The sequence below is a fragment of the Sus scrofa genome, chromosome 6, assembly GCF_000003025.6.
Source record: "Sus scrofa isolate TJ Tabasco breed Duroc chromosome 6, Sscrofa11.1, whole genome shotgun sequence".
NCBI lineage: Eukaryota > Metazoa > Chordata > Mammalia > Artiodactyla > Suidae > Sus > Sus scrofa.
In genome coordinates, this window is record NC_010448.4 from 84,395,087 (window position 1) to 84,416,468 (window position 21,382).

The following is a 21,382-nucleotide window of genomic DNA, read 5'->3' on the forward strand; positions in this document are numbered from 1 at the left end:
GAGAAAAACACTTCACCGAAGCATCTCATTTAATTCTCTGAACAGCCTTGCTGCAGTAGGTGCTTTTATTGTCCTTGTTTTTTTTTTTTTTTTTTCTGTTTGTTTGTTTTGTCTTTTTAGGGCTGCACCAGCAGCATATGGAGGTTCCCAGGCCAGGAGTCCAATCGGAGCTGTAGCTGCCAGCCTATACCACAGCTACAGCAGCTTGAGATCCGAGCCGCATCTGCGACCTCCACCACAGCTCATGGCAATGCTGGATCCTAATCCACTGAGCGAGGCCAGGGATTGAACCTGTGTCCTCATAGACGCTAGTCGGGTTGGTTAACCACTGGGCCATGATGGAAACTCTATCGTCCTTGTTTTAAGGTAAGTAAAGAGAAGGTCAGAGGGATAGCCATGTACCTGCCCCAAGGTCTCAGAGTCAGGGCTATAGAGCAGTGTTTCAGATTCAGATTGACCTCACTGTGTACATGGCCTTGCCTGTGCCATTACCTATGGCATGGCCCCTCCATTATGGCATTAGGCTGAAATCTGCTCTTTGTTTTGTTTTTGTTTCTTTCTTTCTTTCTTTCTTTTTTTTTGCTTTTTAGGGCCAAACCTGCGGCATATGGAAGTTCCCAGGCTAGGGGTCAAATCAGAGCTACAGTTGCTGGCCTATACCACAGCCATAGCAACTTGGGATCCAAGTCTTGCCTGTGACCTATACCTCAGCTCATGGCAAAGCCATATCCTTAACTCAGTGAGTGAGGCCAGGGATCAAACCTGCATCCTCATGGATAATAGTCAGGTTCATTACTGCTGAGCCACAATGGGAACTCCCAAGGCTACTGTCTTACACTCTGAGATCCTCTACTAAGCACCCCAGGCCTTGCCTCTGCAGCTGGCAGTGAAACCAGAGTGCCTTGGCTTCTGCCTTCTCCTGACCCCATAGTACCATCAGCATCAGGAAAATCTAAATCACATCCCTTGCAAGGGAGGCCCTTTTGGGCTCCCCCAGATTTCAACTATGGAGCGTGGAGTAGAGGAAAGCACAGAATGCGTAAGCTGGCAAAGAAACCTGGGATTGGTCTGGTTTCAAGCCATTGTCCCCTTCCTTTCCTGGAGCCCCAGATGTGCAGCACCCCCCCCCGCCCCCACCCCACTACGGCTCTGCCCTCCCCACCCATTCCTGACCCTGCTGTGACTCTTGCCAGACCACTCTCAGGACTTGCAGACGGCAGCAGGAGATCCAAGCATGGGCTGCCCCACACCTAGGGTGGGGAAGAAACAAGAGGCTCGATAAGAGAGGTTCCATTTCCAGAAACTTTAGAGCCCTGGGAAAGGTGCATTTTTCTTTTCTTTTCCTTTTGGTGAGGGTAGGGTGTAGTTCGAAAAATGCAAATTTAGGAGAAAACTGAAATTGAGTGTACCAAATACCTGTTGTTCTTAGTGTCCCAGTAGAAAATCACTTAGCCTAGAAGCATAACAATGAATTGAATCCATTATGCATAACTTGAACTTGTTCACAATATCATCATACTTAGATAAAGAAATGTGGAATACAGAGAGGTGGCAGTAGGAAAACAACACAGAGAAATTCTACCATTTCCAGGACAACAGCCGTGCAGAAAGCAAGTCCCGGTGGCCCCATTTTCAGTGGCTGCAGGGGAGGGAGGGGGAGCTGCAAAGGGAGAACAAGACTGAGGTGGCGCTGGCTGGGTGGGGCGAAGGCACAGCAGCCCAGGGAGGCATCTGGGGCCCCTCCCACCCCTCCCAGCTCAATCGGGAGGTCCATTATGTATTTCATAATGTCTGGGGGTGGTGATGAAGAAGGGGTGCCCAGCACTCCTCAATTAGAGGTTCTGGTGACCTCTCAGAAAGGCCAGAAAGACACTGATGAAAGAAAATGACTTTGAAGGGACAGAGCTTGGAGCAGGCCTGAGAAGATGGAAAGGCTTCCCAGAGGGATGTCATGGGGTAACCCTTAGGCCAGTGTGGCCGGGTGTGCATGGGGTCAACCTGCAGAGTGGCAGGGGCACAGGAGCTGAACTCTCACTTCCCCATCCCAAAACCTGCTCCTCCTGCCCTGGTCCCCGTCTCCCCAGCATCACTCAGTTGCTCATGACCCATACCCTGGAATCATCCCAGCTCCTTTTCTTCTTTTTTTTTTTTTTTGTCTGTCTTTCTGTCTTTTTAGGGCCACACGGAAGCATATGTAGGTTCCCAGGCTAGGGGTCCAATTGGAGCTGTAGGTGCCAGCCTACACCACGGCCACAGCAACGTGGGATCCAAGCTACATCTGCAACCCACATCATAGCTCACGGCAACGCCAGAGCCTTAACCTACTGAGCGAGGCCAGGGATCGAACCTGCGTCCTCATGGATGCCAGTCAGGTTCATTAACCACTAAGCCATGACGGGAACTCCCCCCAGCTCCTTTATTTGTCTCATACCCCACATCCAATCCTGCAGCAAACTCTGGATTTGGCTCCACTGTCTCCCTTCTGGCTCTACTGGCCTCCTTGCTTTTCCTTGAGTGCAAATTTGATTCCATCCCAGGGCCTTTGCATTTGCTGGCTTCTCTGCCTGAAATATTCTGCATCACCTAGGTGGACGGCAGTATTCCCTCCCTTCTCACAGGTCCCTGCCTGATGCCACCTCTGGGGAGGTCTTCCCATGCCCTCCCATCCTTACCCTGCTTTATTGCTTTTTAGAGCCCTTCCACCTCCTGACAGTCTGTATGTGCTCACTGGACACAAGCTCCATCAGGGCAGATTGTCACAATTGCTGTCATGTCCCTGGCACCTAGAGCTGGGCCTGGCACATTGCAGGTTCACAAGCAGAGTTTGCTCAATGGATGATTGTCTCCCACCTCGGTGACCTAACAAGGCTGTTGTGAGACCCACGTGAGACCTGGACATGGGAGCACTGCGCAGACGCAAGGCCCTGTCGGGGTGGGTCACTCAAGAGCCATCCTCCAAAGTATTCTGCTCACTCCAGCTCCTCCAGCGGCTTTCCCTGAATACCCTGTAGGGCAGAACGAGTCACACCCAGGGCTGGGGTCCTGCGGGGCCTGGGATACACAGCCCTCTGAGAGTCCCCTCACACTGTGTGGCTGGTTGGCCATCTCCCCTGCAGGCCACTCTGCCCCTTAAGGGCAGGGACCCTGTCCCACTCACCACCGACCCACCAGCACTCTGCATAGAGCCTGGCAAAGGGCAAGGATAAGGCTTGTTTGTTGAGTCTGCATGGCTATTTGAGGGCAGAATTTAACCTAATCACCAGTGTTGCAATAAGGTCATGTGCACTAAATGCTAGCTGACCTGGCCTGAGCCTGAAGGAAGGGCTAGGGTTAGGGAGGCACAAGGAAGGCCTTCCAGGCAAAGCCCCAGCCTGCGAAAAGGCAGAACAAAAAAAAAAAAAAAATTAAAAGGGGAGTTCCCGTCGTGGCTCAGTGGTTAATGAACCTGACTAGCATCCATGAGGATGCAGGTTCGATCCCTGGCCTTGCCCAGTGGGTTAAGGATCCAGCGTTGCCGTGAGCTGTGGTGTAGGTCGCAGACGTCGCTCTGATCTGGCGTGGCTGTGGCTGTGGTGGAGGCCGGCAGCTGTAGCTCCAATTTGACCCCTGGCCTGGGAACCTCCATATGCTGTGGGTGTAGCCCTAAAAAGCAAAAAAAAAAAAAAAATTAAAAAAAATTAGAAAAGGCAGAACAGGCGGAAGGAGTGTGGTGTAGGCAGAGGACTTCTATTGGGCACAGATGACAGAGAAGGCTGACAAGGAAATAACTACTCAGATGGTCATAAAGCAGCCTATCCTCTGATCCTCACAAAAACCCAGGGCAGGAGATAACAGATGAGAAAACAGAAGTTCAGAGAGGTCCTGACCTTCACCCAAGGTCACATGGGTAGCAGCAGAGCCAGGCCACAAAGCCGAGATGACTGACTCCCAGTCCAGTGTGAATATCCTGGAGAGAGAATTCTGGGTCAAGCTGATGAACCAGGCAGAGCTGCTGGAGGGCTGTGACAGAGGACGGTGGAAGAGTCCTGCCTGTTAGCAGCCCGGGGAGGGAGTCAGGGAGATAGTGCTGGCTCTCCAGACTCAGCACCCTGGGGTGGAGCACAGCTCTCCAACTGCCCAGCCATGAAGTCCAGGCTCTAGAGGCAGCAGGCCCTGCCTCTTGCAGATTCCAGCAGGCAGATAAGCCCCAGGCCCCCATATCACCTCCAAATGCCTGCAAAGACCAGAGAGCTACATGGGGAGAAGGAAGGGGTCTGAACCAATGAGCTCGGGTGCAGGGGTCAGGAGACCTGAGGTCTAGCCTAGACCCTGCCACCACCTCACTGGGTGCTTTGAACAAGCCCTTGTCTCTCTCCGGCCTCAGTTTCCCCCTTCTCAGAGGTGTGTGGAGAGCCTTTCCAGCTCAGACACCTGACCAATGAAGTCTGCTGATGGGCAAAGCCGGAGCTCTGTAACCCTTAGCATCTCTGTCCATGCCAACAAGCACGATGCCTGGGACCAGAACAGTCTTCATGCATAGCAAGACTTCATGAGACAGCTCGGGACCGTGTAAAGAGCCCTGGTCTGCCAACCGGGGCGCTGGCTTCCTAGTTCTAAACCTGAACTTCTCTGGGATCGCTGGCAAATCACAGTACTGCCCTGAACCTCAATTCCTCCCTCTCTGGCATGGAGATAAGTAACCCCGAGGCCCAGGGCAGCTGTGGGGAAGAAGAGGGAATGGAGGTAAAAAGACTAAGAGGAAAATAAACACCCAGAGAGCTGCAGCCATCTGTGACAACCATTTTCAAGGAAGATAGGAAGAGGGAGGAGGACACATCATGGATGGGGGGGTTGGGGGGGTGTGGGGAGCAGGGCATGTCCATCCTCCAGGGCTCTGCCTACTCTGCAGCACAACGTGGCTGCTGCCCAGCTTGGGTTCCACAAGAGCACAGGAGGAATATTGTAACACCAGAGGCGCTGGGCCCTCCTTGCAGCAGAGGCTCGCTCTGGAGCCTCAGCCCGGCCCTGCAGCCAGAGCCTAGTGAGAGGAGGGGCCACCGGTCAGGGTGTCTGCACTAGAAGCAGCTTCTCTTGGGGCCCAGGCAGCCAGCCTCTGGGGCACTGAGGCAAAAGGATTGGCCCTGGGCTCCATCCAAGGTGCCCTGGGCTAGGAGAGGCCGCCAATGTGCAGGCTGGGAGACGGCTGCGAAGGGAGGCATCAGAAAACCAAAGAGAGGTGTTGTCTCAAGGTCCTGTCCAAAATTTCAACTCAAACTCAGCTGCCAGTCAGGGGAGACAGAGAGCCCGTGGTTAAGAGAGAGCATGGTCTTGAGAACTCAGCAGCCTGGTGTCCCGGCTCTGCTGCCTACAGCAGGCACTCCACCTCTGCCTCTCCAGCTCTTCATCTGAAAAGCAGGGGCTCATAATCATTTCTACCTCGAAGGGCTGTTCGGTAGGTCCAACGAGATGAGATGATGCATCTGGAGAAAAGGGCTGCCAAAGAAAGCGCTTAGCAAAGGGCACGGTCCCATCGTTGTCCCCCCCGTCCCAGGCCAGAGAGGGCTGTGGGCCCGCTGGCACCAGAACACAGCTGCCAGGGAAGCGGCCGTCAGGAGACCAGGCCACATTCCAAGGCAGCCCCTCCAATGCAGAGGTTGGTACCCTGTCTCTGTCATCACTGGTTCCAGGCAAAGCCTGGCTGGCAGGAGTTTCTAGAGGGGCTGAGGGGAGGCAGAGGGGAGGCTGAAGAAAGGCAGAAGCCCTCTGGAGTCCCACTGAATCTTCTTGTCCCCTATAAACCTGAAAAACTTCCTTCCAGCATACCTTAGAACTGTGAGTGTGGCTGGGCCATGCAGATGCGGTTCCCTGAAACCTTAACAGCAGAGTCCCTGAGGCAGGCTGGGGGTGGTGAGGCCAGAGTCCCCTCCTAAGCAGGTGCCTGAGGCATGCATCTTAGGGTCTGCCCTGAAAGGGTCCCACCCACTTCTGAAAACAGCCCAGCTGGCTGAGCGTCAAGAAGGAGGGGGACACAGAGGGCACACTGGGTGGGCCTCTGCCTCCTCTCCCTGTCTACTGGGGACCGTTTGCCACCTCAGGCCTCTAGGAGACAGGAGATGTGCAGAGTGCATGGGAGAGCTGAGCATGCTCAGAGGAGGCTGCCCTTTAGAGGACACTGCAGAGAAGAGATGAGGACACAGCCGGCTGCAGGCCTTGGTCCTGGTGCCAGGAAAGCCCAGGGCTCCAGAAACAGCAAAGGGAAGAAGTCAGGCCTCTCCTGGGGAAGAAGAGGAGCAGCAAAAAGCCACCGGAGCTTAGAGAGGCAGGGCCTCCTGAGACCATTTTAATCTGACCCCTCATTTCACAGATGCAAAGAATAAAGCCCCGAGGTGGGCAAGGACTTGGCCAAGGTCACACTACAAAATGGTGGCAGGGCCAGGATTCACACCCAGGACTCATCCTCCGAGGCCAGTCCTCTCTGGGAACACAGTACCACTCTTCATCCTACTCCCACCCTTTTTTCTGCAGCTGAGGAAACAGAGGCAGAAAGAGGTGAAGGGACTCAAGCTGGCAGCTGGTCTTCTGACGCCAGAGCCATGGCTCAACCAGGCTGCCTCCATCTTTGAGCCCTGGCTTCCTGTTCTGCTGAGCTGGGAGCAGAAGTCTCTGTTCACTTCCAGCTTTGTCACTCTCTTGTTTTGTGACCTGGGGGGGGTGAGCCACCTGCCCCCCCCCAAAACCTCTGGTTCCCTCTGGGACCCCTAGCAGTACCCAAGTGCCCTGGTTCTGTGGGTGCTCCGCCTCCAGGAGAACCAGGAGCTGTCTGGTGCCCCAAGGAAGAGGCTCAAAACTCTTCCAGAGGCACCTCTGAGGCCTGGGCTGGCTGTGCACACTGCCTTGGGGGCACCCCGGCCTGGAAAGGGAGAATCACCCCAAGCCCTGTGTTTTCTCATTTCTCCTCAGCAGTATCAAGAGGTAGGCACTGCTTCCATTTTTTTTTTTGAGGGGAAACTGAGGCTCAGAGCCTAAAGAACTTGCCCAGATGGCACATAGCCAGCAAGCAACACAACTGGTATTTGATCCCAGGACTGCCTGATCCCGGAGGCCAGGCTGCTCGATAGGAAATGACCTGTAACAGCTTCCTGCTGTCACTGTCGTCCTCAGGGCACAGGTTCCGGAGTCCAGCTCAGATGTGGCTGTGCTGCGAGAGCCTGGCCGGAAGCCGGGAGCCCATCAGTGTTGAGCCAAGCACGAAGGGCCAAGGTCCTGGGCAGACTGAGAGGCCGCCAGCCCACCCCGTACAAGTCAGAGCCCCAGGAAGGAGTGAAAAAAAGCCTCTGTGAGCACCTGCCTCCCCAGGCAGGGCCCATCCTTCAGATGGCACAGGGGTGGGAATGCCCACAGCAGCAGGAACCAGGGAGCAGCCCCCGCAGGATGGGACACAGAGGGCCTGCAACTCCAGCTAGAGCCCTGGTTCTAATCAGCTCAGTGGCCCAGCTTCCCCACGAGATGGCATGTTAGCGACATCAGCCCCCCGAGGGCTCCTTTGTCCTCACAACTTCTCAGTGAAGGAGGCCCTATTGTACCCATATCACAGATGAGGAATCTGAGGCTCAGAGAGGCTAGGTCACTTGTCCAAAGCCTCCTCCTAGCTGATAAGCAGCAGGGCCAACAGGACTCAAGCCCGGGAGGCTGACTCCAGAGCTCACAGGTACTCACCCTTCAGGGCGTTTCTCAGCCAGGGTCCTCATCTGAGCCACAGAGAACAGGATCTGGATAATGATTTCCTCAGTTCTCCAAAGGATGGACCTAACTGGAACTGTCTCAGAATGTTCAGAGGAGCAGGCTGGGGGCCCCAGTATGGAATAACTATGCCCTTATCAGTGGCAGAGAAAGAACACCGGCTCTGAACGTCAGTTCCCACACTGCCCTAACTCTGGGCCTCAGGTTTGCTCTCCTGTGAGGGGAGAGGACAAGGTAACCTCAAATGGCTCTTTCACGCTGGCTTCCTAGGATTCAAGATTGCTCGGTTCTGGCACGTTCTGGTGCGTGTCACCCTAGGTAAGACAGTTAACCTCTTCAGATCGCAGGGTCCTCGTGTATAAAATGGGGACACCTCCACCCACCGCACAGGGTCAGGTGAGGCCCATGGAGTTGATGAAGGCACGTGAGGTGAGGGCGCCTCTACTCTGAGCAGGGCTCCTGTGACATCACCACTCACGGCCCCTGGGGCACGTGTCACTCCACAACTGTGCCCTGAAAGCAGATACCAGGGCTTGGCACCCCTCCCCGAACTCCACCCTGGGCCAACAGGGCACTCCCAGGCGGGGCCGGCCTGGCTCCCTGCTATCACCTCCAGGTGCTTTCACAATGAGCTGTGGCTCCAGCTCCGAGACAGGTGGGGCCACGGCCTGGGGAGCCATGTCCGCCTCTGTGTGCCTGGCACCATGTGCGGTGGCTTGACACGCAAGAAAGGGGGGCCCACCCGGGCTGGTACGGTGCAAATCTTATCATGCCAAATTCTTCCCGGGAAGGAGCGGGGTAGTGAGGCAAAGGCCCAGCCAATGGTCAGGGTTTCGTCTCCAGATTCTTAACCTCAGCCTAGGCTGTAATCTCGCTGGCCTGGGAGACCCCGTCTACCCTCTACAAACGCTGTGAGAGTGAAGGCTCAGGAGATCTGAACACCGAGCTGGAAGATACTGGAGTGACCGCTCAGCTCCAGGCCTTCATCTGCCTGACAGCATGGAGGCAGGGGTGCCCACTTGGCTTCTTAGGGGGAGGAAGTCAGCTCCGTGGGGCTGGGGGCACACAGTGGCTTGAGTTTGGGGGTCCCAGACCAGGGCAGCATCTCCTTCCCATCCAAGTCTCTGCTCCTCTGCACCCAATGCCTGCTTCTCTGCTCTCCTGGACCAGAGGAGGGTGGGCAGAGCCCTACCTGGAAGTTCCATCACCCCAGTGGCCTCAGCCAGGAACCAGGGGAGACTGGGCTAGGAAATTTTCTAGGGGACTCTTCCTCCCTAGCAGTGAGTCTCCACAGATGGCAAATGGGCTCGGGACAGAGCCAAGCTTTGGTCCAGAAAGAGAGGGAACAGGCGCAGGGGGTGGGGGGAAACCGGGTGCCCCAGGAAGATGTAGTTCTGATGCCTGCCTCTCTTGGTTCGGTTCTGGCTCCATCACTTGCAGGCCACTGTTTCTTCATGTGTAAGACGATGGGCTGAGTGAGCTTCTCAGAGGCCTCCTCTAGCTCTGACAACCCCTAATTCTACACAGTAACCAGCACACATGTAAGACTGTCCAGTCTGCTTTGTACTTTGCCACATTTTGTTGCATTTAAACCTCTGGCATCCTTCTGAGGCAAGCACGGGTTCTCCTAAGTTAAAGGTGAAAAAACACAGGTCAGGGCATTTAAGCCCAAGAACACACCCAGACAGGGCTCAACAGAGCCAGAACTTGCATCCTGAGCTCCACATAGAGGAAAGCTGAAGGCGCCCCGGCCAGGCCAGGGGGGCAGGCCCAAGAGACCAGTTCCAAAGCTCACCTAGCCTGTCTCTCTCAAAGCTATTCCACAGAAGCAGATAAGGGGACTCTTTTCAAAGATCAGATTTAACGACAAAAGTAAGGTGCAAAAGCATATGGACAGCATGATTATTATTGTGAAACTTTCTGGCTGTGCCCATGGCACAGAGAAGTTCCCATGCCAGGGTCTGAACTGCGCCATAGCAGTAACCCAAGCCATAGCAGTGACAACACTAGATCCTTAACCTGCTGAACCATCAGGGAACTCCAATTATTATTATTATTACTTTGCTTTTTAAGGTTGCACCCGCAGCACATGAAAGTTCCCAGGCCAGGGGTCAAATTGGAACTACAGCTGCTGGCCTATGCCACGGCCACAGCCACACTGGATCTGAGCCGCATCTGCGACCTACATCGCAGCTCACGGCAACACGGATCCATGACCACTGAGGGAGGCCAGGGATTGAACCCACATCTTCATGGATACTAGTTGAATTTGTTTCTGCTGTGCCACAGTGGGAAATCCCAGGGAACTCCCCAATTATTGTGAAACTATTTTTATTAAAAAATAACTTCACACCACTGCAGGGAAAAATCCAGGCAGGCACACTGAACTGTGAAGAGTGATCAGTTCTGAGGAGCAGGTGGGGTAAAAGGGATGCCTGACATGCGTATTTTCTTTAAATACTAATGGGTTTGGGGGTGTTTTTTTGGTTTTTGTCTTTTTAGGGCTGCACCTGAGGCATATGGAGGCTCACAGGCCAGGGGTCGAATTGGTGCTACAGCTGCAGGCCTATGCCACAGCAGCTCAGGATCCGAGCCTCCTCTGTGACCTACCTACACCACAGCTCATGGCAACTCCTTAACTCACTGAGTGAGCCTAGGGATTGAACCCACATTCTCATGGATACCAATCAGATTTCTTAACTGCTGAGCCACTAATAATAGCAGAGATTTTTTTTTTTTTTTCGTCCTTTGTGTTTTTAGAGCAGCACCTATAGCATATGGAAGTTCCCAGGCTAGGGGTGAAACTGGAGCCCCAGCCACCAGCCTAGACCACTTTACAGCAACTTGGGAGCCATGCCTTGTCTGCAACCTACACCACAGTTCATGGCAACACTGGATCCTTAATCTGCTGAGCGAGGCCAGGGGATGAACCTGCATCCTCATGGATACTAGTTGGGTTCATTAACCACTGAGGTATGATGGGCACTCCCTGTTTTTTTGTTTTTTTCTTTTTATGAACAATTTTCTGAGCATCAGCTCTAAGTCAAAACTCAGTATTAAACACTTCACTGTAATTGATTACCTCATTTAATTTTCTCAAAAAAGCCAGCTGTGGCTTATTCATATCAGGCAATGACGCACAGCTCCAGAAAGAACCAACTCTGGGATATGCAATGATAAAGGAGAACCTCGTGGAAATGCTGAGGGAAAAAGCCAGACACAAAAGAGTACCTGTGACGGCAGCGGGTATATGGAGTTGAAGAGGTACAACCAAGTGACAGTGCAGAAGCTTAAAAAGTGGTTCCCTCAGGGGAGTGTGGGGGTACAAACTGGGGAGGGCAGAAGGGACTTCAGGGGTACACACAGATGTCCTCTATCTCAATCTGGGTGGGTAACAGGAATGTGAACATTTATAAATAATCATTGAACCATGCACTTTAAGATCGGCACACTCGGAGTTCTGATCATGGCTCAGTGGTTAACAAACCCAACTAGCATCCATGAGGACTTGGGTTCAATCCCTGGCCTCACTCATTGGGTTAAGGATCCAGCATTGCTGTGGGCTGTAGTGTAGGTCCCAGACACGGCTCGGATCCTGCCTTGCTGTGGCTGTGATGTAGGCCGGCAGCTGCAGCTCCAATGTGACCCCTAGCCTGGAACCTCCATATGCCTCGGGTGTGGCCCTAAAAACACACACACACAAAGATCAGTACACTCTACTGCACATATATAAGTTTGTTATTCCTCAATTAAATCAACAGAAGAAAAAAGAATTATTTCCAGATAAAAATGATGCTCAGAGGTCAGATACTCAGCCCAAGGTCATAGAGCCAACAGGTAGTAGAGCTGGGATTCAAAGCCATGTTCATTGGACTCTGAAGACCTTTAGCCACCAGGCTATACTGACCCCTGACTGCCCCAAAGGATGCTTTGAATCTCCCAGCAGGGCCCCTGTGTTGCTGCACAAGCAGCCTTGTCTGTGGGTTCAGGACTGGCTCGCTCCTCTCTGTGTAACCACTGGTCACTGTGGTTCAGTCGCCTGCTCACACCAAGGGGAGTCTGGCTTCTGGGAAGGCTCAGCACAATGAGAGCTGCTGTTTAACCAGCCAAAGGGAGCAGAGGCCAGGCTATGGGCCCGCTAGGAACTGGGATGGGTGGAGTGCTATGTGCTGGAGAGGGTGCCTGAGGCACACCCACTTGCCAAAATGGGCCCTGGCCCACAACCAAGGGAATTCAGCTGTGGAAGGAAAGCTAAGTGGCAGAGCCTGGGCTTGGCTCTGACACCTGGCCCAGTGCTCCAGCCACTGGGCTTCACTGCCTCACATTTCCCCATTAGAACCTCAGCTCTGGAGTTCCCGTCGTGGCTCAGTGGTTAACGAATCTGACTAGGAACCATGTGGTTTTGGGTTCGATCCCTGGCCTTGCTCAGTGGGTTAAGGATCCGGCGTTGCCGTGAGCTGTGGTGTAGGTTGCAGACGCAGCTCGGATCCCGCGTTGCTGTGGCTCTGGCGTAGGCCGGTGGCTACAGCTCCGATTCCACCCCTAGCCTGGGAACCTCCATAGGCCGCAGGAGCAGCCCAAGAAATGGCAAAAAGGCAAAAAAAAAAAAAAAAAAGAACCTTAGCTCCTATGATTCAGAAAAACCAGACTCCGGTGGTCAATCTCTCTGTTCTTCCCCACCAGGCACCAGGAGCAGAGGATCTGAGGAACTTGGCTTCCCCAGCACCACCCACATTCTGCTTTAAATTCCCAGCCTGCCCAGGCTCCCCCGCCCCCTCCTGAGGGAGCCACCTCCTGCTGCTTGGCAAGGATCCCCCTTTCCTGCTACATCCTCTTCACTCTCCCCCCAACTCCCACACAATCCTTGCCCCAAACCATTTCCAGCAGCTTCCCATCTGATCAGTTTCTTAGGAAGGATAATTAGCCATGGAGGGACGAGGCAGAAAATTTCCAGCGCGAAGAACACTGGGAAAAATGTCATCGAGTTCATTATCCACCTGCCAGGAGAGGCTTCACCCTAAACACGGGCCACTCAGTCATAGTCATGCCCCTCTCCCAAACCTCTACTGTTACTGCTACTATTACTACAGTCTTCGCTGTTCTGCAGTGAATCAGAGGCCTTTCTGATCTGTCCCACCTTTGGCTTGAGCCTCGTCACCACTACATTCTAAGTGACAGTGCCAGAACTGAGACCGTCTGCCACCAGGGCCCACGCTGCATTGTGCCTGCCTCCCTGTGTCACATCAGCCTGCCTTGTATTTAAGCTGTTTACATGTCTATCTCCCACACAAAACTGTCAGCGCTGCAAGGGTGGGAACCACCTCCTACACAGCCGAGCCGATGCATAGTAGGTGCTCATAGGAGAGCTCAGAAGATGGGATGCCCAGGGGCAGCTGCCTCACCCCTGCAGGAGCAGAGAGCTGTTCCAGAGGGAATGGCACAGGCGAGGAGGACCATCTACACCGCCAGAGGAGAGATCTGGACCAGGCGATGAAGACCTGAACAAACTGTGGCCTGTGGGCAAGTCATTTCCGCTCTGGCTTTCTGCTTCCTCCTCTGTGAGAAGAGGGGGTTGGGCAGGGCGCCGTTGCTGTTCACCGCCAAATATTTAGGAGCTCTCACTCTTAGGTGTTCCCCACAGCACGGTCACCAAACCTCCACAGCTCTGCACATCTGTCACCACACAGCAGAAGAGCAGGAGCCAAGATTCCAGTCCAGGTCTTTTAATCCCCAACCCCTTTATCTTTTTCCATTACACCTCCTGGACTTCTAACTTGGTCTCTGGGATCCCGCCCAACAATAAAGTCTAATTCTCTGATTCAAGACCTGCCCTTTCTAGGCCTGATAATTCCCCAGGCCACGTGGGACCATAAGGTTTAGCCAGGAACAGGCATGTCAGGGCCCTGGCATTGGACGGCGCCACACCTCCCACTTGACAGGTCTGGTGACATCCTGCCTGTGGGCCCTGGGGCAGGGGAGGGGGCAGGAGTCCCTCAGAGCCTGGCGCCTCACTCAGCCGCTCCCCTCCCCATGTGCTCTCACCCCCTCCTGCCTCAGCTCCGGATCCCTGTCCACTCCGCCCTGGGCATGGCTCTCTGTCCCACTTCTGGCCTGGCCAGAGGTGCCTGCTTGGAAGCTTCGCTCTTGTTGCTCCCACAGACCTGCCTGAGCAGCCATGAACCAGGGTCCTGCTTTGCTCAGCTCACTGTGGCTAGCCCAAAGCCAGAGCCAACTCTGGGAGCCCTCTCTGCCCCCCCTAGGCTGCCCTACACATCCCTCTCCAGGTCAGATCTCATCACCCTGCTCAGTGGCACCGCACAGCACCTAGATGCCAATCCTGTGCCTTATCCCGAGGCCCACAGGCTGAGCCGGGTCTGGCTCCTGCCTCCCTCTGTCCTCATACCACGCCTCCCTCTTACTCCACCCTGGGTTCCTCAAACTCTCCCCTCAGGGGCCCTGATCTTTGAAAGGCAGGTTCCTTCCTGCCACTTGTTCAAAAGCCATCTCCTTAGAGAGGCCTTCACTGAGCATTCAAAGTAGCACATCTTTCTCATATTTATTTTCTTCAGGACACTTATCGCTGCCTGACATTGTATCCACTGTCCAGCACCTCACACTGGCGTCTCAGCCCCCTGACACCAGGACCCTCCTCGTCTTGTTCCTGGCTGTGTCCTCTGAACCCAAAGTGTCTGATATGAGCGGGGGTGCAGTGTGGTGAGGGCTGTGCGACGCATTAGACGGGGTGGCCAGGGAGGCCTCTCTGAAGAAATGGAATCTGATCCCAAGCCTGAATGAAGCAGCCGGCCTGTGGCGTCTCCAGGCAGTTTTCCAGGCTGGGGGAAGCAGGTGCCATGGCCTACGGAGGAAGAGGCCGTGTGTCTGAGGACCCGAGAAGGTTGGTGTTGAGTGGAGTAGGGGAAAGGGCAGCAGGGGGTGAGGCAGGGAGAGGTTAGGCCACACCTCGCCTGGATTTTATCCCAAGTTCATCAGAAAGCAAGTGAAAGGTTTTAGCAGGGGAACACTTTTGTGGGTTACATTTCTAAATGATCCCACGGGCTGCTTTGCGGAGAGCTGATTCCAGGCAGAGGGGAGCAGGGTCAGAAGACAATCTGGAGACCAATGGAATTATCCGGGTTAGAGATGCTCGTGGCTTGGACAGGGAGAGCAGAAGTGGAAATGGGGCATTGCAAGCATTTGACCATGGAGTCATGCTTTGCCACCGGCCTGAGAGGCCTGGCGAGTCTTCATCCTCTCTGGCTGGAGTTCTAGATGCTCGGGGAATCCAACCCAGCCCACCTACCCACCCTTATTTCCTGGTGACTCCCAGCCCAGACTCTCCCCACAGCTGGTTGGGCCTCCTCTTGGGTGCCCACTCACACCTGCTGCTGGGACTATGACCCTTGCCTGACCTGCCGTCTCCCCTCCTCTTAGGAGGGTCTGGTGAAGGCACCTGCACAAGGGCCCCTGCTCACTGCTCACTCCAGCCACACTTCTTCCCTCCCTGAAGTCCTTCGGGGCTTTGAGATGGTGGCACAGCCATCACCAGCATGTAACTATTCCTTCTTTCATTCTCCCAAGGTGGCAGGAAACTGGATAAAGGTAGACACCTCAACCCGCACCCTTCGGGGCAGTTGTGAGGCCCACACAATGATGCACTGTGTGGAGCCCTCAGCACAAGGCCAGGCACTCAGCTAGCTCCCTCCTTACCTTATGTATGAGGACGCCCAGCCCTGGGGCTCACACTGCCCCAGGGAGGCGCAGCATCTCTGCCCAACCAGGCAGGTGGGTTAGGTACATTTGGGGGTGAGGTGGTGGGGATGAAGAATGCCCCCACGGATTTTAAAAGCAAAGGTTGATGGCACTGCATTACCCACGCTGTGCATTATCCACATCTCTGCCTCTCTCCAGCTCCTCCCTCCATGTGAGATGAGCAAACTCCTGCTTAACCTTCAAGCTCTGGGAAGCCTTCCTGATCCGCCCCCAACCAACGCCTCCCATGTACCCACAACTCTGTGGGTCCCTGCTGTGGCACTTCACAGCACATCCCAAGTGCCTGTTTTCACATCGGCCTCCCCCATGAGGCTGGGGTTATATTTACTCCTTTTTCCATCTTCCAGCACAGCATTTATCAGGCACGAATCATTGCTTACTGAGTGTGTCTCCCCCTCTTCCAAGTGAAGACCAAACTCAGACACTTCAGCTCATGGTCTCATTTTATGCCCACTCCAGTCCTGGTGTCCTTCAGTCCTACCCCAATGCCTTCTGGTCCACTTACCTAAAATCATCCTCCACGGAATGACTGAAGATGAGACTTCATTCTCACCTCCTCTTCCTTTACGGCTACAGGACAGTGGTGACTCTCACCTCTGAGCACTTGTGATGTTCTTGGGGCTCTACAGACATTATCCCCATTCGACTGGGGAAACTGAGGCTCAGACAGGGTGATATAGTTGTGAAGTGGCAGAATCTTCTGCCCTTAACACTAGCACAGATCACCTGTAGTAGGTACCACACCATAGCTGGGCCTATTTTAAAAACCATCAACTCTTCTGCAAAATGTAATGCTTTTATAGCACACATCAAGTTGTCATATGAAATCGTGCTTTGCTCATTAAATGCTTCAAGCGCTCAGTCTTGCTGCTCCAGCTAAGTGGTGAAAGGACTGTTATGTAGCAGAAGCAGCACAGGACTTGGAATGGGAAGCCATGAGTCTGGCTCCAGCTCTGCCGCAGTCAAGCTATGTGACTCCAGGCAAGTCACCTAACCTCTCTGGGTCTCAGTCTCCTCATTTGTAAAAAGGTGAATGACAATAGCTCCCCAAAAGGTTTCCTGATGCATGCTAGAAAGTGGTCTACCCACCTCGTTAAAAAAAATAAATTTGATTTATCCACAGCCACCTCACCCCTGCCTTTAGCACAGCACTGGACACACAGCAGGGCATCAGTAGGTCTTGCTAAGTGATTTTTCAGTTGCTAAGAGATTCAGGAGTCAGAGAAAACAAGCCAGTATTTCTCCTCTTCCTGATCCTAGAGGGACTCCTAAGTGCCACCATTTATCATGTGTTCAGAACGTGTCAAACTCTGTGCCATGCATCTCACAAGGGTACCTTCCCTGAATCCTCCCCACATCCCTGCCAGGGGTTACCCCATGTTGGGGATGATCACACTGAGACTCAAACAGGGGAAAGTGCTTGCCCAAAGCCATGGTGCTACAGTGGTTGAGCTGAGGTTTGAATCTAGGTCCACCCACAAAGCCTGTGTTCCTAACCACCTGGGTTCCAAAGGTAACTGCTCTGGGACACTCTTCGCCAAATCCAAAGGTCCTGCCCTAAGTAGAAGCTTCTGGCTGTGCCCAATGAGCCCCGTTTCACTCAAACAGCTCATCTAAACCCTACTTAGCCCTCAAGGCCTATCCTTCAAGGCCTACTTCAGAGGCCCCCTTACAGCCTCCCTGATCCTCCCAGGTAGGAAGGTCTTCCTGTTGCCCCTAAACCCTCAAAGAATTCCATCTGCACCTTGAATCACACCCACTTTTACCGACTCTTCTGCATCTGTGAATTTCTCAGACCAGTCCCTGAGCTCCTTGAGAGAAGCAGTTCTTGTGCATATTTGTTTTTGTTTGTGTGTTTTTATTTTTTGTTTGTTTTTTAGGGTCGCACCCATGGCATATGGAAGTTCCCAGGCGAGGGGCTGAATTGGAGCTACAGCTGCCGGCCTACACCACAGCCACAGCCATGCAGGATCTGAGCCACGTCTGCGATCTACACCACAGCTCACAGCAATGCCAGACCCTTAACCCACTGAGCAAGGCCAGGAATTGAACCCACAACCTCATGGTCACTAGTCAGATTCGTTTCCACTGCACCACAATGGGAACTCCCAGTTCTTGTGCATTTTTGTTTGTTCCACCAGCTACGCAGGCCCAGAAGGGTGCCTGAGATAGGGTGTCTGCTTCCCTCCCCCACCGAGCTGTAACCTGAGTCTTGGGCTGGTCTCAGTGAGGTGAGCTAGCCCCGCCTCACATTGGCATCCTGCCTACCTGGTACGACATCCAGATTCCTCTGAGCCCTGGCCCCAGGAGATAAGATCTCATTCCCTGGTTTGATGGCAAAGATACTATAAAAAGCAGAGCACCCAGGCTCAACACTGGCTTGCGATGAAGTACAAAGGCCTGAGGAATTTGGTGGGTGAAGGTAGAAGCCTCTTGGCCCCAAGCCTTGCATTTGGTTCTCCTGCAAGAGCCTGTGTGGGCAAAGTCAAACGGCTTCTCTGCCAGGAACAACTCTCCTGATGGACAGTCCAGCAGGAAGCTGCCCTTCCTTAGGCTTTTAGGGCCTACTAGAGAGCTCCCAATGCTTAGATACCAACATCCAGGCCAAAGCCCACAGCCCCTACTCTTGGTCCAGCTCTTTTTTTTTTTGGCTTTTTTTAGGGCAGCACCTGAGGCCTTTGGAGGTTTCCAGACTAGGGGTTGAATTGAAGCTGCAGCTGTCAGCCTACACCACAGGCACAGCAATGTGGGATCCAAGACACATCTGCAACCTACACCACAGCTCACAGTAACACCGGATCTTTAACCCACTGAGCAAGGCCAGAGATCGAACCCGCATTCTCATGGATACAATGGCCTTCAGAACCTGCTGAGCCACAGTGGAAATGCCTTGGGCCAGCTCTTATTGCTTAGACATCCCTGGGTTAGTTAAAAGAGCGGGCAAAGTGCCCCCCCACCCCACCCCCCGCCATGAACACATGCACGGCTCTGGGCAATGGGCAGGTGGAAGGAGAATGGGCAGAACGTCTCCATTTCTCCTCTGGGCCCTGGGGCCACAGGTTTGATTAAGATTCTTTCTGGGAGTTCCTGTCATGGCTCAGGGGAAACAAACCTGACTAGTATCCATGAGGATGCAGGTTCGATCCGTGGCCTCACTCAGTGGGTTAAGGATCTGGCATTGCTGGGAGCTGTGGTGTAGGTCACAGACTTGGCTCTGCATCCTGTGCTGCTGTGGCTGTGGCATAGCCTGGTGGCTATAGCTTTGGTTCGACCCCTAGCCTGGAAACCTCCATATGCCACGGGTGTGGCCCTAAAAAGACAAAAAAAAAAAAAAAAAAAAAGATTCTCTTTCTACCTGTAATATTCTACATGTAGAATACTGTTCTCTACTTTCACTCCCGGAAGCAGGGTCAGAGCAAGAGATGGGGGTTCTTAGTCTAGAAACAGCAGAGGTCATTGGGGGCTGCCTACTATTGTGCCCTCAGAGCTGTCCCCTTCAGAGGTCATTCCTTGTTTCTGCTGCCTCCAAGGCAGCTACTTCCCCTAACAGAGCCTCAGAGGAATGGCTGGGCCTTGCCCACTTTAGGAAAAAAAGGGTAGAGGCCTGAGTTACCTCCTGGGGTGTGAGCTGAGCTCACCTTGGAAACCCAGCAGACCCAGGTGCAGAATGAACCCAGCACCTTCTCTGCCCACACTGGGCATGGGAAGCCTGCTTCATCTGCTTTGATCTCCAGTCCAGAAAAGCATTTCTTTGCTTGCTGGAGTCATTTGCCCTGGACACAGCTTACTTATTCTGACTGGGTTTATTCCCTTTGCCTACAGAGTTCTGCAGTCCTGCAGGCAAATCCTACTCATCCCAGAATTAGGGTCACTTCGTCCAAGGAAAGTCCTTTACCCTTCTTCAAATTCCCATAGGACAAAGGGCCTTTGGGGTTCAGGGAATCTGCTGAGAATCTGTGGCTACTATGGTCTTTCTTCCTCTGATACATATACATATATGTCTGCAGACTTTTGAGGGGTCCATGGGTCCCCAGAACTCCATCAAGGACTCAGGAAAAATCTTAGAACCCAGATCCCAGAAGAACAGTAGGTCACCCAGTCCATTCTCCCACCTAAGCCCTTCTAACAGGAAGCCCCCTGAATGATGTCCCTCTCCTCTACCTGGCCCAGTGCTCAAGATCACCTCCTCCAGGGAGCCTTCCCTCATCCCTCCTCCTCCTCTCTGAGCCCCTCAGCATCCCAGCCAGAGCCACACAATTTCTCACTGTGCTTTCTTTCCTGTATGTTGTCTTACTGCCCCAGCAAGAGACCAGACTCTCTGTAGACCCATTCATTTAACCCCCAAACCCTGAGCTAGAGTTGGTGATGACAAAACTAAGCCCCAGGGAGGCAAATGATATGCCATAGGTTAATGTTCAAGAAAGAGGCAGTGGAGTTCCTGTTGTGGCTCAGCGGGTTAAGAACCTAACTAGTATCCATGAGGATATGGATTCAATCCTTGGCCTCGCTCAGTGGGTTAAGGATCGGGTGTTGCTGCAAACTGTGGCATAGGTAGTGGATATGGCTTGGATCTGGCATTGCTGTGGCTATGGCTCCAAGCCCTAGCCTGGGAACCTCCATATGTCGCAGGTGCGGCCCTAAAAATACTAAAAAAAAAAAAAAAAAACCTCTTAGAGGAAGATATAGGCTGAACACTCTCTGATATAAACCTCAGCAATATCTTCTCAGATCCACCTCCTAGAGTAATAAAAGTAAAAACAAAAATAAACAAATGGGACCTAATTAAACTTAAAAACTTTTGCACAGCAAAGGAAACCATTAATGAAACGAAAGGACAACCTGTAGAATGGGAAAAAAATGTTTGCAAATGAATCGACCAACAATGGATTAATCTCCAAAACATAAATATCTCATACAGCTTTTTATTAAAAAAAGCAACCCAATGAAAAAATGTCAAAACACCTAAATAGACATTTCTCCAAAGACAGATAGATGGCAAAAAAGCACATAAAGATGCTCAACATCACTAATTATTAGAGAAATTCAAATCAAAACTACAATGAGGTACCACCTCACATTGGTCAGAATGTCCATCATCAAAAAGTCTACAAACAATAAATGCTGGAGGGGGTGTGGAGAAAAGGGAACCCTCCTACACTGCTGGTGGGAATGTAAGCTGTGCAACCACTATGGAGAACAGTATGGAGGTTCCTTAAAAAACTAAATATAGGAGTTCCCATCATGGCACAGTGGAAATGAATTCAACTAGGAACCAAGAGGTTGCAGGTTCAATCCCTGGCCTCACTCAGTGGGTTAAAGATCCGGCGTTGCCATGAGTTATGGTGTACTTGCATTATGTCGCGTGCGCAGCCCTAAAAAGCAAAAAAACAAAAAACAAAAAAACACAAAACCTAAATATAGAACTACCATATGATCCAGCAAGCCCACTCTTGGGCATGTATCCAGAGAAAACCATAATGCAAAAAAGATACATGCACCCCAATGTTCCTTGCAGCACTATTTATAATAGCCAAGACATGGAAGCTACCTAAGTGCCCATCAACAGAGGACTGGATAAAGAAGATGTGGTACATATATGCAATGGAATATTACTCAGCCATAAAAAGCATGAATAATGTTTTGTAGCAACATGGGTGGACCTAGAAATTATCACACAAAATGAAGTAAATCAGACAAAGACAAATATTGTATGAGACAATAACATGTAGAATCTAATAGAAATGATACGAAAGAACTTACAAAACAGAAACACTCAAAGATTTTGAAACCAAACTTATATTTATCAGAGGGGAAACACAGGGTGGGGAGGGATAAATTAGGGATTTGGGATTGATATACATACACTGCTATATATAGAATAGACAGGTAACAG

The 21,382-nt window shown here is 52.5% G+C and overlaps 1 protein-coding gene across 1 annotated transcript in view; it reads right to left on the reverse strand.

Moving 5' to 3' along the window:
* Positions 1 to 21,382, reverse strand: part of SLC9A1 (solute carrier family 9 member A1) — a 52,527-nt gene that overhangs the window by 21,166 nt on the left and 9,979 nt on the right.